Source organism: Sander lucioperca, chromosome 19 (assembly GCF_008315115.2).
Source record: "Sander lucioperca isolate FBNREF2018 chromosome 19, SLUC_FBN_1.2, whole genome shotgun sequence".
NCBI lineage: Eukaryota > Metazoa > Chordata > Actinopteri > Perciformes > Percidae > Sander > Sander lucioperca.
This window is the reverse complement of record NC_050191.1, coordinates 26,955,408-26,971,183: the sequence shown is the minus strand read 5'-3', so window position 1 is coordinate 26,971,183 and position 15,776 is coordinate 26,955,408. Positions and strand designations below refer to the sequence as shown.

At 41.2% G+C, this 15,776-nt stretch overlaps 1 long non-coding RNA gene across 1 annotated transcript; it reads left to right on the top strand.

Annotated features, from left to right (window-relative positions):
- The first annotated feature begins 1,812 nt into the window (after positions 1-1,812).
- LOC116040371 lies at positions 1,813-14,532 on the top strand. The gene is made up of 3 exons (XR_004102653.2): positions 1,813-1,824; positions 2,569-2,572; positions 14,409-14,532. It is a non-coding gene; the product is annotated as an uncharacterized LOC116040371 (long non-coding RNA).
- Positions 14,533-15,776: the final 1,244 nt, after the last annotated feature.

The window sequence follows — 15,776 nt, the reverse complement described above, 5'->3', positions numbered from 1 at the left end:
AAGCAATTGCTAAATGAGTTGCTACAAAGCTAATTAAGACTATCAGCCCCACACAACTCTCTCTGGATTTCTCAGTATGACTATGTTCAGAAGATTGTGGCGTCCGGTGACTTTCGCGCGATGAAACGTGAGTGAAAATAATGACCTCTTCTGAAAATCCATCATGTTTTTTTAATCCTCCTTGTCCTCCTTGGCTACTAGCAACTGTGTGGAGGAGGGGTGGGGGTGGTGCACGGTCAGGGAAGGCTGTATCACGTGGACGCGCCAACACTTTTGTTGTCATTACTTAGAATTCCTCATGGGGGCGACAGAAACTACGCACGCTTTACTATGCTTTTTACTCTACGCTTTAATAATATAATAATGCAAATACATTTTATTTATATAGTGCTTCACATGGTACTCAAAGACACTTTACAGTAAAACCAGCACATATAGCACATTAAAAACAGATGAAGCAATATAACCAATAGAGTTAATATGTAATACTATTGTATGTGGAAGGCTAATCTGAAAAGGTGTGTTTTGATGAGTGATTTGAATGTGTCCAGGTGAGTACAGTCACAGATTAATGTAAGGTTTGGCAATACATCGGTGTTTACAGTTAATGTGCTTACTGCTGTTGCCAGACAGCCTGCTTTCTTTAACTTCTGCTCTCTACTTCCTTTCTACGAGTTCTTGCTTATTCACAGATTATTTTGTCCGTACGCCCCCTGGTGTTTCGGAGAATACTGCAACGAACAATGCTTTGAGCATAAACGTCTCCGTGCATGCTCGTAGTGCATGCACCATCCTCGGAGTCCCGCGCCATGGTGTCGTGCCAGTATAATGTCGTGGATTTTTATAGTTGCCAAATATACTGATCAATGAATTTTTCAAGTAGACCGAGATGGTGCTATAAGTACTTTATTCAAAACAAAAGAGGGGTTTACACTGAAGACATTCTAAAAGCTTTATGAGACTCGGCCCTCCCCCCTCACACACAATTTAGGATCTTTGCAAATAGAAGTTTTTCAGTCATATGTTGATACAGCCAGATACAGTTTTCATACAGTCAGAGCCAATAATGCCAACAAAAGGCCAGGCCTTTTCCCACAGTTAGGCCAGCCTGTCTGTGATTTTTGGGGTACATACAGTGACCTGGACTGGGATGGACAGCTGAGTGGATTGGTCAGAGCAGGGGGTGTCAGAGCTCCCGGCCAGGTCCGTGTACTTGTTTCTTCATGGGTTGCTGACAATCACAGAGAGGCCTGCTGGGGGATCTGAGAGGGAAGGAAAGACTCTGTGGTTGCTGGCCAGCTGGCAGCGTGCTAACCTTGGAGGGGTTGTTTTGGGTGTTGGGGGCAGCAGTTCCTGGATTTCTGCTCCAGGCCACAGCACTGCCCTGCTGCACCTGGTATTTTTACACCAACAGTGATTGTGGCAGTAATTCAGCTCAGCCAACAACACATTCACAGCACAATGACTATGTTTACATGCACATAATATGCTGTGTTTTGCCCTTATTCCAAAAAAGACAATATTCTGACTGAGCTGTTTACATGGCTAATAGAAATGAATATCCCTCTTATATTTCCTTTTACATGCAGCCATGCAAAATAGGATTTTTTCAAGTTTTCCACCTGTGGCGGACTTGGACCGCGTTGGACCGTGCGAACACTTCGTCCCTCTTTCATTACTTCACCCACCTTCCTTGAAAAGGTCGGCGTTGCGATGTTTGCTCACATCCAAAAAGCTGTTGATATCCGAGTCTTTCATAATGTTTAAAAGTAGCTGTGTTTCTTTTGAGCATGCATCTCTACCGCAGCCGGACTCACTTGAATGGTTTGCTAGTTGGTTTGTGTACAACAACCATAGCAACACACAGAGCTGACCGTCAGCCGTAAACAGGCCGTGAACTGTCGCAGACTGTGGTAAAATCCCAGATTGAGATGCAAATTCCGAATGCGCTGTATACATGTCCAAAGAATGCTCCTGAAACCTGAATAATACGTCTTAATCAGAAAATGCTAAATTTGGAAAATGGCCTTATATGAAATATCCAAACATAATATGCCTTTTACATGACTTGTATTAAATTCAGAATATTGTCATATTCTGAATAATATTGGTATATTAGTGGGCATGTAAACGTATTCAATGTTGCAAGTCCCGTTCTTTTAGCTAAATGTGTGACAGTAAAATGATGGGATAACAAGACTGTTGCCAGATTATTAGGGTTAGGGCTTTTCTTGTAATATTGACACGTCTAATACTACCGGAGATGTTCAAGGATCATTAGCAATGAACAAAGACTGTTCATTGCTAATGGGCTGAGATTATAATGGGGAAGTGGAAATAGAGACATCTACTGTATAGTCAATGTTAAAGGTCAAAGCAAATAAGGGCAGATTCTCTTTTTGTCAGCATAGATATAAGAGAGGAGGCAGAAGTGTCTAAATGTTGTGACACCTATTTAGGGTTGGGTACCAAAATGCGGTTCCGACGTAAATGGTAGTAACGAGACTGAATAAGAACAAAAATTTTGGTTCCTCATTTCGGTGCCTGACTTTTTTTTGTTTTCAGAAGCATCGTTGCACAGGACGCTACGTTGCCGTTAGCTAGTAGCTGGATTAAACCCAATGGTTAAAATGCTGACAGCTTACGTTAAGCGGTGTAAAGTGTGACTGTATTTCCCTGTAGAGGATTCCAACAGCGGGACGTAACAGTCTGACTGCAGCTGCCGTTGAACGGTTCACTTGAAACTCGCCAGCCTTGTGGTGCATTTTAAGTTATTGTAAAATACCCTTTTCCCATCTGGTGCTTGTTTTTGTCGTTTACCAACAATTTACTGGTGAAATAAGTCATTGTTATAAGTTATTGTTATTACATTATTAATCAATCATTTAATTTTGACCATATGGCCTTAGCAATAAACAAGCCGTTCTTTAATGTCGACAACTGTCGTTTTGTGCTCCTTTTTTATATTTTATATTATATACATTATAAATATATTATATATATTTCGGTTCAGGCACTGTTTAGGCACCGGCACCGTTTCGATTTAACACCGGAATCGGAAAAAACCCAAACGATACCCAACCCTACACCTATTATACCCATCCATTGATTGTCACAGTGTCTGCAGACAACAAGTGAGATGAGGTATTGATTGTCAGTTTCAAAGGTATGTATGCCGTGCTGGAATGTAACTAAGTACATTTGAGTTCGTGAAAAGCGCTATATAAATTCAATTTATTATTATTTTTCAAATGAGGTTTACATAGTGGTGTGTGATTTCAAATGGGGGAAGAAAAGGGCACTGGAATCGGAATCGATATCTAACGTAGGGCAGGGTAGGGATGTATAGAATTCACTGGGAAAATCAGATTGGTACATCCATACAAAAATAAACACACTGTCCTAGTGTTTCCTAGTATGTTTTTATATACATTTTATATAAATTGTCCTCTCATGTGCAGAGCATTTATGAAGTTCACCAAAGGGGCTACATTTCATATGTGCTTGCCTGAAGTGTAACAGTTGACCTCCACAGATCCACGTACTTCGTTCATGTTTTGACTTTATGCTAAGACAAGGTTTGCTTGAAGCATACTGAGCCTTTGAACCCAGAGCAGCCACGCTGAGAGTAGCCAACTTATTCTTCATCACAAAGTCAATGGTAAAGAGCATGGAGAGTGTCTCATTTGCTCATTTAACATCTGTTCCTTTTTGGCTGCTAATGCGCCTCTTCATAGGAAATGCTGTCTGCTGATGGTGCTCTGGAATCTGCTTTCAGTCTGTGTGGCTGTCAGCATAGGCTTAAATCATGTGGATCGGGGGGGACAGGACCCACCCACCTCTGAGGGTTGCCCCTCCCCTAAAAATATCATTAAAACCCCGCTGTGTATTGTATATAAAATATATTTCAAATAATTGTGTAAGTAGTAAAACAATACAAACGCAAACGGGGCAAAAAATGCGTTTTAAGTTTAGAAAGATTTTGATTCCCCCCTCCCTTGCCTAACAGTGGTTTGGTCCACTGCTTGCTTTTTTTCCCGTTACGTTAACGGTAAACAGAAGTCCGGTGGTAGACTGGCAAGGCCGTTTTATTCACTTTAAACATCGAATGAAGTGATTATTTTCTTTAATACAGATGATGCTGAGTCATTAATAAATTAGTCATGACCAGAGTTTCCGCTAGAAAATATTGTCATGTGACCTGTAAGATTTAATTTTACCGGTCAAATGGGAAAAGTTCCAATCAAATATTTTGTGTGTTTATTGCGCTAAAAACAATTGTTAGGCAGGCTATAATATCATCAAGGGATGTAGATTTATACTATTTTTATTGAAATGTAGCCTACTTGCTACAGGCAGAGAGGGCAAAAGAATTAAATCAATACACATAATTGTGCCGATCTGAATTAAAATAGGGCTATTTTCCATTTGCTAGGCTGAGGAAATAAAACAATACAAAGTGCAGTGAAACAAACTGGCTCATGAAATTATCAAGTGCCGACTTGAATCAAAATAATTGTAAACAAGTGTCTCTCTGCAACTCACGATGCGCATAAGCCTCTGCCTTCCCCAAGGTGACTTTGCTGCGCTGTTTTGATGCGGATCTGCAGGGAGAAGCGTCTCTCTGCTGGCACACTGGAGACGGGAATCACGCATGCTACCTTGGCCAGTTTGACCCACTCTGGATAGATTTTACCGCAATCCCAATAAGTACCTCGCAGGCTGTTGAGAAAGTCAAGCCTCCGTAACTGCGGAGAGCTGTCATCATTTAGCATCTGGATGTGCGTCTGTGGCATTAACGTTATCGAGACGGGTAAATCCATCTTTTGTTTTGAATAAAGTACTTATCATAGCACCATCTCGGTCTACTTGAAAAATTCATTGATCAGTATATTTGGCAACTATAAAAATCCACGACATTATACTGGCACGACACCATGGCGCGGGACTCCGAGGATGGTGCACGCGCTACGAGCATGCACAGAGACGTTTGTGCTCAAAGCATTGTTCGTTGCAGTATTCTCCAAAACACAAGGGGGCGTACGGACAAAATAATCTGTGAATAAGCAAGAACTCGTAGAAAGGAAGTAGAGAGCAGAAGTTAAAGAAAGCAGGCTGTCTGGCAACAGCAGTAAGCACATTCACGGTAAACACCGACGTATTGCCAAACCTTACATTTATTTACTCTAATCATTACCGTGACTGTCGTCGATCTCCAAATCGAAACGACTGTCTGCCTCTAACACTGTTAAGAACACTCTTTCCATGAGGCCTTTTTTTAACTTTGACAAAGCGATCTCGTGTTTCTCCAAACTCTCCAGCAAAAGGCTTATTATTACCCAGTGTGGTGTCTCCCTCTGACCACATATTTAAGGCTATTTGACTCTCTGTGGTCTGTACATGAAGAATCTTACAGATGTTTGTACAGGCGAAATTGCTTGGCCAGTCTTCCCAGACGACCATGTTGAACTGAAAGCGCAGCGCACGCCGCGTTCCAAAAATTCAGAGGTGCATGACCACGCATCACGAGAACTTGCAGAGCCTTTGGCTGGAAACATCTCTACATCAGACTGGGCACCAAGGCTCACTGATATTCAAACCCTGGATGCAAATCAACTTCCTCAAACTCAATTACAATAAATCTGACTTGATCATCATCGGCCCAAAATCCCTCACAAAGAACACCCATAACTTTGACTCTGAGGTTAATTACTTCTCTTTCTGAAACGGGCTGGAGTAACCCCTCTTTCTCAGGTTTAAATAACCTCTCTTTCTGAAACAGAAAACTCAGAGTTCCCCTCATCTCAGGGTTAACAAACTCAGAGTTTTCGCTAAACCTGCTTTCTGAAACGGAGCCCTGGACTTAGGCTTTGACTTTCCAGCTTGCTTGTTGCCGTTTGTTGTGAATCTACGCTACTCTTTTGCATTCAATCAGAGCGAGAATGCAACATGTAGTTTTTCCTTTATCGCATACGCTACAGTCTAAGGTCATTTCTCACTGAGAAAATATGATTGTTCATTGTTTTAATAAAATAAAAGACATGAAAATTGCTGTAGCCTATATTAATACAATTCAAATTGTGCAGAGGGAATTATTTCCAGCGGTCATTTTTTCACCACAATTTTCGGTCCTCATCCGTTGACAATGGAAACTCAGGTCACGACAAAAAAAAGTTTCCACCAGTCTGCTATGTTAGCAGTTATAAAGTTACTTATCTTGTTTGGTAGCGTGTTGCATAGTTAGTTAGCTAGCTTGCTAATTCCACCCACTGTGCTTTCACAATACACACAGAAATGGTTACAGAAAATGGGCCAAACAAAGTGTCACTCATCTGGCGATAGCGCTGTGCTTTTCTACGCTGTGACAAGAGTGTGTGAATGAAACATTAAGCTGTTGCATTTTACTAATTTAGTGGCCGGCTGGCTGGCTAGTTAGTTAGCTTGCTTGCTAGGAGGCTCAGTTCTCAGTTCTCAGTTCATCATCATCATCATCATCTGTATTAGAGAATAGAATCACTTCATCCAATGTTTAAAGTGAATAAAACAGCGTTGCCAGCCTACTTACTGGAGTTCCACAACTACACATATCCTACTGTATACAAGTACAATTTTATATGTATTATTTGTTTCTCCTTCACAAAGTGCTCTTAAAGTGCTCATATTATGTTTTTTGGCATTTTCCCTTTTCTTTATTGTGTTATATGTCTTTTTTTGCGCATGTTATAGGTTTACAAAGTGAAAAGCCCAAAGTCCACCCCAAAGGGACTTACCATCTCCAACAGAAAACACTGTTCACAAACTGCTCCAAACAGCTCTATTGTAGTCCAGCCTTTACTTCAGAGAAAAACGTGGTCACTTTGGAACACACGTTATAATGCTCACCTAGCTGCTAGCATGGCACGCCCTCATACTCTGCTTCTGACTGGCTAGTAGTCCTTACCTAGGTACTGTCAGGGCACGCCCTCATACTCTGCTTCTGACTGGCTAGTAGTCCTTACCTAGCTACTGTCAGGACACGCCCTCATACTCTGCTTCTGACTGGCTAGTAGTCCTTACCTAGCTACTGTCAGGACACGCCCTCATACTCTGCTTCTGACTGGCTAGTAGTCCTTACCTAGCTACTGCGCATGTGCGACTCCCAACAAAGATGGAACAGAAGTGAGAGGTCTCACTCTGTAGCTAAAACAGAGACCTGAACACAGGGTGAAAAGAGGAGCTGCAGCAATGAGCAGTACAACAAAAACCATTTTAACCATGTAAACCTATTCTGGTACAACCTCTAAATACAATTATGAACCTGAAAATGAGCATAATATGAGCACTTTAAGAAATGTTATGTTTACTGCCCCCCCATCTGTTACACTGGGGGGAAGTGTTTGCGGTTTATCAAACTTGCAGGTTTGTCACTGACCTCGCCTCTTAAATAATTATATAATATCCAGTGGATGCTTGAATCCCTTTTCAGCACCCAACCCCAACTTTTGCAATATTCTTCCCATGAACTACAGGACAACGCTGCTCCTGTCCCTCATATATGCACACCAAGATCAAAGAATGGTGTAAATTGGCAGCAGCTTCCTGTTGGCAAAGCTGATGCAAGTCAGTGGGAACGGAAACAATTACTTTCAACATCTCAGTGCTAACACATGGATAGGCAAATGCCAATATCTCTAAAACAAATAATCATACCTGGTTAGTGATCCACAGTGTTTTCTTGATTTGTGTTAAAAAAAAAAAACATGGTCAATTTCTATGTAGAAATACATAGTGACCAAATAGAATCAAATAATAGGCTACAGTATAGTCATACTCTGTTCAACACATTTTGAAAAGCCTGGATGTAATGTAGGGATGTCCAGGGCTCACCAGCAGAGCGCCTGTCAATAACATAAATAATGAATGCAAAGCCAAGATTAAGTAGAATAGTACATGCACCAGAGGAAATGATTTTCTTCCACAGACAGAAATCAATATGCTCCTCTGCATTGCTGCTTTGAAGCCCACAAAATTATATTGCCATATCTGCAACTAAAAGTTTTTTTCATTGTCTATAAATCTATGGATTTCTTTTTTGTTGATAGTTTAGTGTATAGAGACAGAAAGTAGTGAATAATGGCCATCGCAATTTCCTAATAAATAACGCAAAGATATTCACAGTAATTTACGATGTAAAACGGAGACCAGCTACAACTCTTCATGTGTGAGAAATGTTAATGTAAATTACATTTTTATTAATATTGTTAAGTTAGGTCAATCGGTTTATTTTAATGTGTATCTGGATTGAGAAGGTCAGTGTCAGTTTGCCTGAACATAGTATAAAAATGTGTTGCTTTATCCCCTTGAGGCATTCTGTTTGATGGATTTGCAGTCACACCCTAAATAAAATTCTCCCCAGATTTCCTCACACTGGGACAAGCATACATCAGTGCACTGTACCAATATTTGGTGTGTTTAGCTCAAGCAACTGCAAACCTGTCTTAGCTTTTGTAAAGCCCACTATGGCACCCCCCATCGCTGTAGATAAGAACTGATGGTGGAGAGCACAATGAGCACATTATGTTCCGTCACGCTTGTAATTCCCTTTGACGGATGGAAAGGAAATTCTTCTTTATGCGACACACATGCACTGCTACTCATGCCTGGATTTAATCCCACGTCTGGAGAGATTTTTTTCTGCGTCTGGTTTATGGGAAACGGGTTGAACATGTGCCCTGTGTGTTACAGATCATCAGAACTCAGTGAATTGAATTGGAATTAAAGAGCTAATCTCAATTGGGCTTTTACATCCTCGACAAGACCTCATAGACTTCTTTCTGTTGTACTCCATCAGGGGCTAATTGTGATCCCTGTAGACTGGGAATGTGAGCTCTCCCCCCTTCTTGCTCTGGGGCATATGTACATATTCTCGGTGGAATGCTGGAAAGGCATTGTTGTCTTCTTTTGAAAGGTCTTTCGAGGTCTACGAATGTTATGTTCCCAAGCCCTCTGCATAGTGTAACTCACAGTCCACTAATTGCTGTAGTTTGAGTTTTCATGGAAAGAATGGCAAGGATGTGGTCACAGTTCTCTGGAGGGATAAAGGCATCAGTGGGCACGTGAACAATGTTGGAGAGGGATACAAAAGGAGCAGCTATGAATTAAGGACCATTACTAATCACCATGGCTGCTGAGCTGAGAGTCATTCAGGTTCAAGAAAGTTCTCCCAGTCACTCGCACAGAAAGAATTGTAAAAGTTGTTGACCTGATTGTATTAGTTATCAACTTTGTGGTTATACTTTTGCATTTTTACTGGGCCAAACACAAGACCAAATATCACAAAATCAAACGTCTTAATGTCTTATAATATTTGACAAGGTAATGCAGTAACTTGTTGATTAAACTGGACCGGGCAATAGCACCTATCGGTGTCTCCAATTGGCAGCAAGATGTAACTGTGTTTACATTTTTATTTCAATACCCAAAAATGGCAGCAGTGTGGTCATATTCACCCCGGATAAACATGCCAACTGAGAGGTAATCTTTTGAAGCATCTTGGATTCAACACCATGGATGGAAAAGCTTTAGATAAAGGAAAGCCGATTCACTGCCTTATTAGAAGGCAACTGCCTGTAATAACATTACTGCGAGACTAGGGCTGTGCAATTAATCAAATTTTAATCGCGATTACGTTTTCCGCCCCTAACAATCACAAAAACAATGTAATCGAGAAAAACAATGATTTTGCACATTACATTTTGCAAGTAAACTTTTATTTTCTCCTACGTTGCTCTTGTTAATTAGCCTACATTCAGATATCGGCTAGTTTTCAGCATCATTGTGCTAGCTGTAGATGATCAGTAAATCCTTCATAAAACGGTATGCCGGCTGCTTAAACCAAAATGTATTTTTTTTTTTAAATGAAACACAGAACATGCGACGTATAAATGCGAAGGATCTGGAGTTGTTTAAAGGCAACTTGAAGGAGTTGGGCTAAGCAACGACCTAGCATGTTAACGGTTAGCTCACCAGTTTGCCTTGTGAGGAAATACTGTGTCACCAAGCTTCTAGCAGCTCCTGTTTCTCGAGGATATGTGGATTTAGACTAAGTGGAGTTTTATTTTGTCTTCATTAAAGTATGATAGAAAGGAACAGGAGAGCAGAAATGCAGCAAAGTTGCAGGCTGAATAGATGTTATAGTACGCATGGAAGACGTTACCATAAGCTGGCTGTGTAGTGATGCCAGGCTTCAAAGCAGCGGGCCGTGGGTCCAAAGGCTGACATTTTCCCCAGATTACATGTAAATCACGCTCTCCTTGACCCCTCCACTCAAACCCCTCCACTCTACACTAAAACAGTAGTCTTGCATTGCCAGACCTTCCTCCACAGCGCTGCGTAGAAAGGTCTGGCTAGTCCACACAGCATTCTGGGATGGGAGAAAAATGTGCTCTGTTTTTTGGAGTTTCTTTAAACCAATCACAATCATCTAAGCGCCGGACGGAGCCATGGTGCCGCTGCAAAATAGTCTCTGGAAGGAACTTGTTTTGGTGGAACATGTGTACGTTCAAAAGTTGTTTTAGTCGTGCAACAGAAAACTCAGATTGGACAGATAGTCTAGCTAGCTGTCTGGATTTACCCTGCAGAGATCTGAGGAGCAGTTAACCATAGTCCTCACAAATCGTTTAGAATGCCAACACAAAGAAAGAGGAAGGTGACTGACATCCGGCCAAAATTAGGGACATCCGGCAGAATTTCCAGCGGCACCTGAATAATCCCGGAAGTGAAACCTCGTCGATATAGACTACCAAAACAGTGGCAGAAAGTTGAAACTAACAAAAAAAAAAACTGACCATGAAAAAAGAGTGACATGACCCTGTCCCAATCCCCCCAAGGGTTATCTTTGTTATAAAGGAGGATATGGGTTTTATTGTTTTTTTTACAGTGGTATCGAATTGGGCATCAAGAATCTTGAAATTTCACTGGAATTGGTATGGACAACTACATTTCTGGTATCATGCCATCCGTAGTCGCCATAGTTTTATACTGTTCAAATGTTTAAATGAAGGAATAAAATATGTTCTTTATTTACACAGCGTGGTATCTACTTAGGTATCGAGTATGGTGTACTTTTGGTGGTATTGGTACTGACTACTAGATATTTGGTATTGTGACATCCCTAATTCTATGATGCTTCAACATTTTCTCTGCCCATTTTATAAAGTATACCTTAATAAAAGACATGTAATCATCTTCTGAAATCTATGATGCAGCTTTCATTGAGTTATTGAGAGCTTCTGGATGCTTGTGAGAGAATCGTGATGGACAAAGCCTTTATAAAATCTCATAATGACGTACTACCCATTTTCGCACATCCCCCTTCTTTCTATTTTTCAAGCTCTCACAGACATTTGCCTTTAAATAGAAAAAAATGTATTTGCATCATATCCAATGAATCTGTATCGCAAAGACATTTTGATGAGAGGCGTTGTGTGAGGAAAATAGATGCTTTATTTCAACAAATGTTGCACTGCTCTTTTCTCGTTGAGAATAAAAGGTCTCCAGGTTTCCCCAGTGATATGGCCATCACTGGTTACACAGTCATCCTGTGTAAATGGGGTATTCAGTTACAAGTGACAGTGTTGGCTGTGAGTATTTGGTGTTTGCGTCAGCAGCGTCTTTGGAAGAGAAAATGCAATTTCAAACAGGAGAAACTGCCTGAGGCTCTGACAGCTGCTCATCCATCCCCATTAAACACAACCTCCATCCCACATTCTCTCATTTTGGCTTTGATGTACTTTATCCGACAAATCTATTGCATAACATGCTGTTATGTAGCATTATTCAATGCTGTTTGGTTTAGTAGATTTGTTTGCTGTAACCATGGCAACAGTAGTCAGCCTTTTTTTCCATGGGCTTGACATATTCAAATATTGAACTTTATCACCTGTTGCTTTGTACAACATTAAGCAAATCACACTGCTGTAGTGAGCGATGACTTATCAGTGGTTTTCCATGTTTAGTCTATTTACTGCAAATCACATGCACTTCACATCATGATGACCATTTGTCAAAGCACATGTAGAATGGATAAGCTTTTGCTAAATGTTGCTATTGGTTTATTAGTGTTTTAGTTCTTTTTACTGTGGTTTGAATGCAGATAATGCTTGAGTTTCTGCGAGCGAAAGTTGCCGGACGACACAATCTTCTGAACATAGTCTAATGTATTGTTGTGGGCCAGAATCTGCCTTTGGGGGGAGGCGGGGAGTTTCGAGCATCAACGACTTCATTTCCTGTATTTGGATACACTTTCATGCACCAATTTATGGTGGAAATCCCTTTATTTAGCAGATGACAGATGACAAGATGACAATTCAAATATATCAAAAATAGAATGGAAAGTATGTTGTTGCGTGTCATTGAGCATTTTTAAGAGGGTATATGGAAATCCTGGAGCTTTCCTAGTGGGTATACTGCGTATACCTGCATATCACATAGACTACACCACTGTGAGAAATCCAGAGAGAGTTGTGTGGAGCTGATAGTCTTAATTAGCTTTGTAGCAACTCAATTGGCAATAGCTTGAATATAACAGACGTTCATTAATACCAAAACGTTACGCACTAAAGCTCTAAGAAACAGTTCCATGCTGGATTCCAAAGCTTCTGCGTAGGATCACACAGAAGCCCTCTTTGGAAAGGCCCAGATGTTAGCTTTCATGCTAACCAATAAGTATGACGCAAAGCTTGAAGCGATGCGGAGATTATTGAATATGATATAACATGATTTATGGATTTATGATTTATGGATTGTAGTATTGCTAGATTACAAAGCTTCTGGAAGGCCTACGATCACACGGAAGGCCTTGTTGAAACGGCGCATCTCTCCGCTTCTGAACAAAAACAAAACAAGTCTCTACACTGTATTGATCTGGAGATATAGAATATGACATAAAAGGTATATGTTTATGTTGTATACCCCAGAGTTAATTTTGGGAAATTCTTGAAACAATGTAATTTAACAGAAAGGGAAGTTTAACTCCACTTGTATCTTTTTTTTTTGTTTTTGGAAAACATTAATTATTATTAAACCTGCTGAGTGACTCCTGCTTCCCAGTGAAGAAGTTAGTCAATTATTTCTCCTGTCAGGGTTGGGAATCAGAATGACAATTGCTTCACCCTGCCAGTTCCACTGCTTCCCCATTTTATTCCTGCGCCTCATTAGCATTTCCCTTTGACCGGGTGACGCTCAAAAGGAAGGGATAGCAATCCATCTGTCCTCGGGGGCTTTTGTCTGTCTGTGGTGCTGCAGAAAGAATGGGAGGAATTGTTTTCTTCATTGTCAAAGATTCACCAGGGATTTGTGAGGTTTTTGCTCACGCGGGAGATGAAGATATGTGTTGTGTCTCAGAGAGGTTGGAAAGACTTCACTGTCTGCATCTCCAGACGACATGGATTTCTCAGGCTTTTGATTTTATGGAGGATTTGTTTTAATTGCCTTTGGATAAACTCTTTGAAATCCTTGTCTTCTCGGATTCAAATAGACAAGATACATAGAAAATCATCCACAGAAACCCCTTAAACACTCCTGCGGCAATACACACCCTATTCCAGTAGTAGATAGTTTATGTTGACACCACGTTGTACTATGTCATTTAGAGATTATTTTCCGTTGGATATTGAAGTTCATAAATAGGTGTTTTGGCGTGGCAGGCCGAGTGGCTCTATATCCATGGTGATATTGGAATGGGGATTTTATTCTGCCATGTTTTGTTTTGTTGTACATGGTCAAAAAACATCTCCCCCCCCCCCTTCTGCTTTATCCACAAATCGCACCCCTCTTACAATGATGATGTCAACATGCTGATGTTTAACAGGTGTAATGTTTACCATGTTACCATGTTAGCATGACAGCCTTTGCTAATAGGGGTGGGGGAAAAAATCGTATGTATTTTTTTGATACATAGAATCGTGATTTTTTTTTTTAAACTAATGATTCACCTAAGGAAAAGAAAAAAACAATACTCAATACTGTCAAATCACAATACTTCTAAAATTGCAATAAATGAAAATCGCAATACAAATCAGCACCCATGTATCTGGAAAGAATCAAATTGGGAAAGCATATCGTCCCGGCCCTATTTGCTAATAAGCATATACACAGCTGAGGCTCATGGGAAAGTCATTAGTTATGCAGGTATTTGTCATAAACCAAAGTATTGAAGAAAATTAAAGTTTTGACCTGAAGACTATGCTAGGTAAAAAGTCAGAGGATCACCAATGTTGGTACATTTCATCCTGAGGGGAATTGTATGCCGATCCATCTCACCGTTGTTAAGACATCTTCCTCTGAACTAAAAACCTAAAATGTCAACTCATGATGGCGCTAGATGAAGATGAGACGCTGTCCAACTATAAACTATGTAGTTTGTTGAGGTGTTAAGGCCTTTTTACAGTCGCTGCAGCCGACCTGTCATGCGCCAATGTGACGTCAAAATGACGTAGATCTCGCTGGTGCGCCAGGATTTAAAGTGCGCAACCAGAGGTCGCGCACCACTCTATTTTTTGGACGAGTTCGAGGGCAACTGGACGCCAGGACTCTCAGAGTGACTGCAAGTCTCTCTTGGAAACTTACTGGGTTAAGATGAGTTCTTTTATGGTGAATGAAAGGCTTGATCCGACTAAGTAGGTCATCCAATCAAATGGAAGCATTGACGGCAACGCTGCTGCCAGTTCTGCCGTTGTCTAGTCCGTAGACATAGCAAAGTCGGTAGCCTTTCCTCATTAGCGACACCTCTGTTCAGAAGAAGACTGCAACTAGTGTCGCGACCACCACGCGCAAGTATAAATAGTTACGGCGCTCCCATGATGTCACATGGGCGCGCGACAGGTCAGCTGCGGCGAGTATACCGGACCCCTTATTTTATCCGGAGTAATTTGACTTCACTTAAAGAGAAGACAAGGAAGCAAGTCAAAGAAACAATATGAGTTCCTGAGAAGTTAAACAATAACCGGTAGGAGCTGTCTCACAGACACCCACACAAGTGGAGTCAGTGCATGTTGTTGCAGTAAATATCCCAAAATGTCCATTGGCTGTTAAAAAAACACAATCTGCCAAAACATGTGCACGGTCAAATTCAGACAAAATGAAGCCAGAGAAAGATTAGCTTTGCATTGTGTTTGGATGCACCATTGAAAGGAAAAGTAGACACAGAGAAATAAATAAAAACATGTTCCCAATGTAGAAGGTCCTGGTTCTGACCTCCACTGTAAATTGTAAATGCATGGGGTTTGTTATAGGGCTGCACAATATATATATATATTTTTTTTATCACCATCACAAAATTAACTGGCGCCATAAACACATTGCAAGAAGGCTGCGACACATCGAGATAGACACTTAGAGATTCTTTGTGTTAGTTGAAAGACAATCTCAGTAAACTGCACTTTAAACTGTAACTGTTCCCCCCCCCCACTCCCCTCCCACCCGCCTACTCCCTCTGTAGTAACTTGTACCTCAGCCTGCGTCTGCTCTGGAGGATCCCGGTGACCTAGATTCAGCCGGCGTTTACTGCCGGCTCCAGCCCAGGCTGTTTGCAGGCCGCTGCCAGCGCCAAATCCACGCCGTGCTTTGCACATCAGCGCTCTGACCCACATCACCATGGCAACAGCTCCACAATGCCCCCGCTGATGCAGCAGCGGCGGCTGGCGAAAGGGAGAGGAGTGTAGGACTCCCTGACCTGCAGAGTAGCGAATGTTGGGGCTGTACCCCCTTATCTCCCCTCACCCCCTTCACTCTCACTC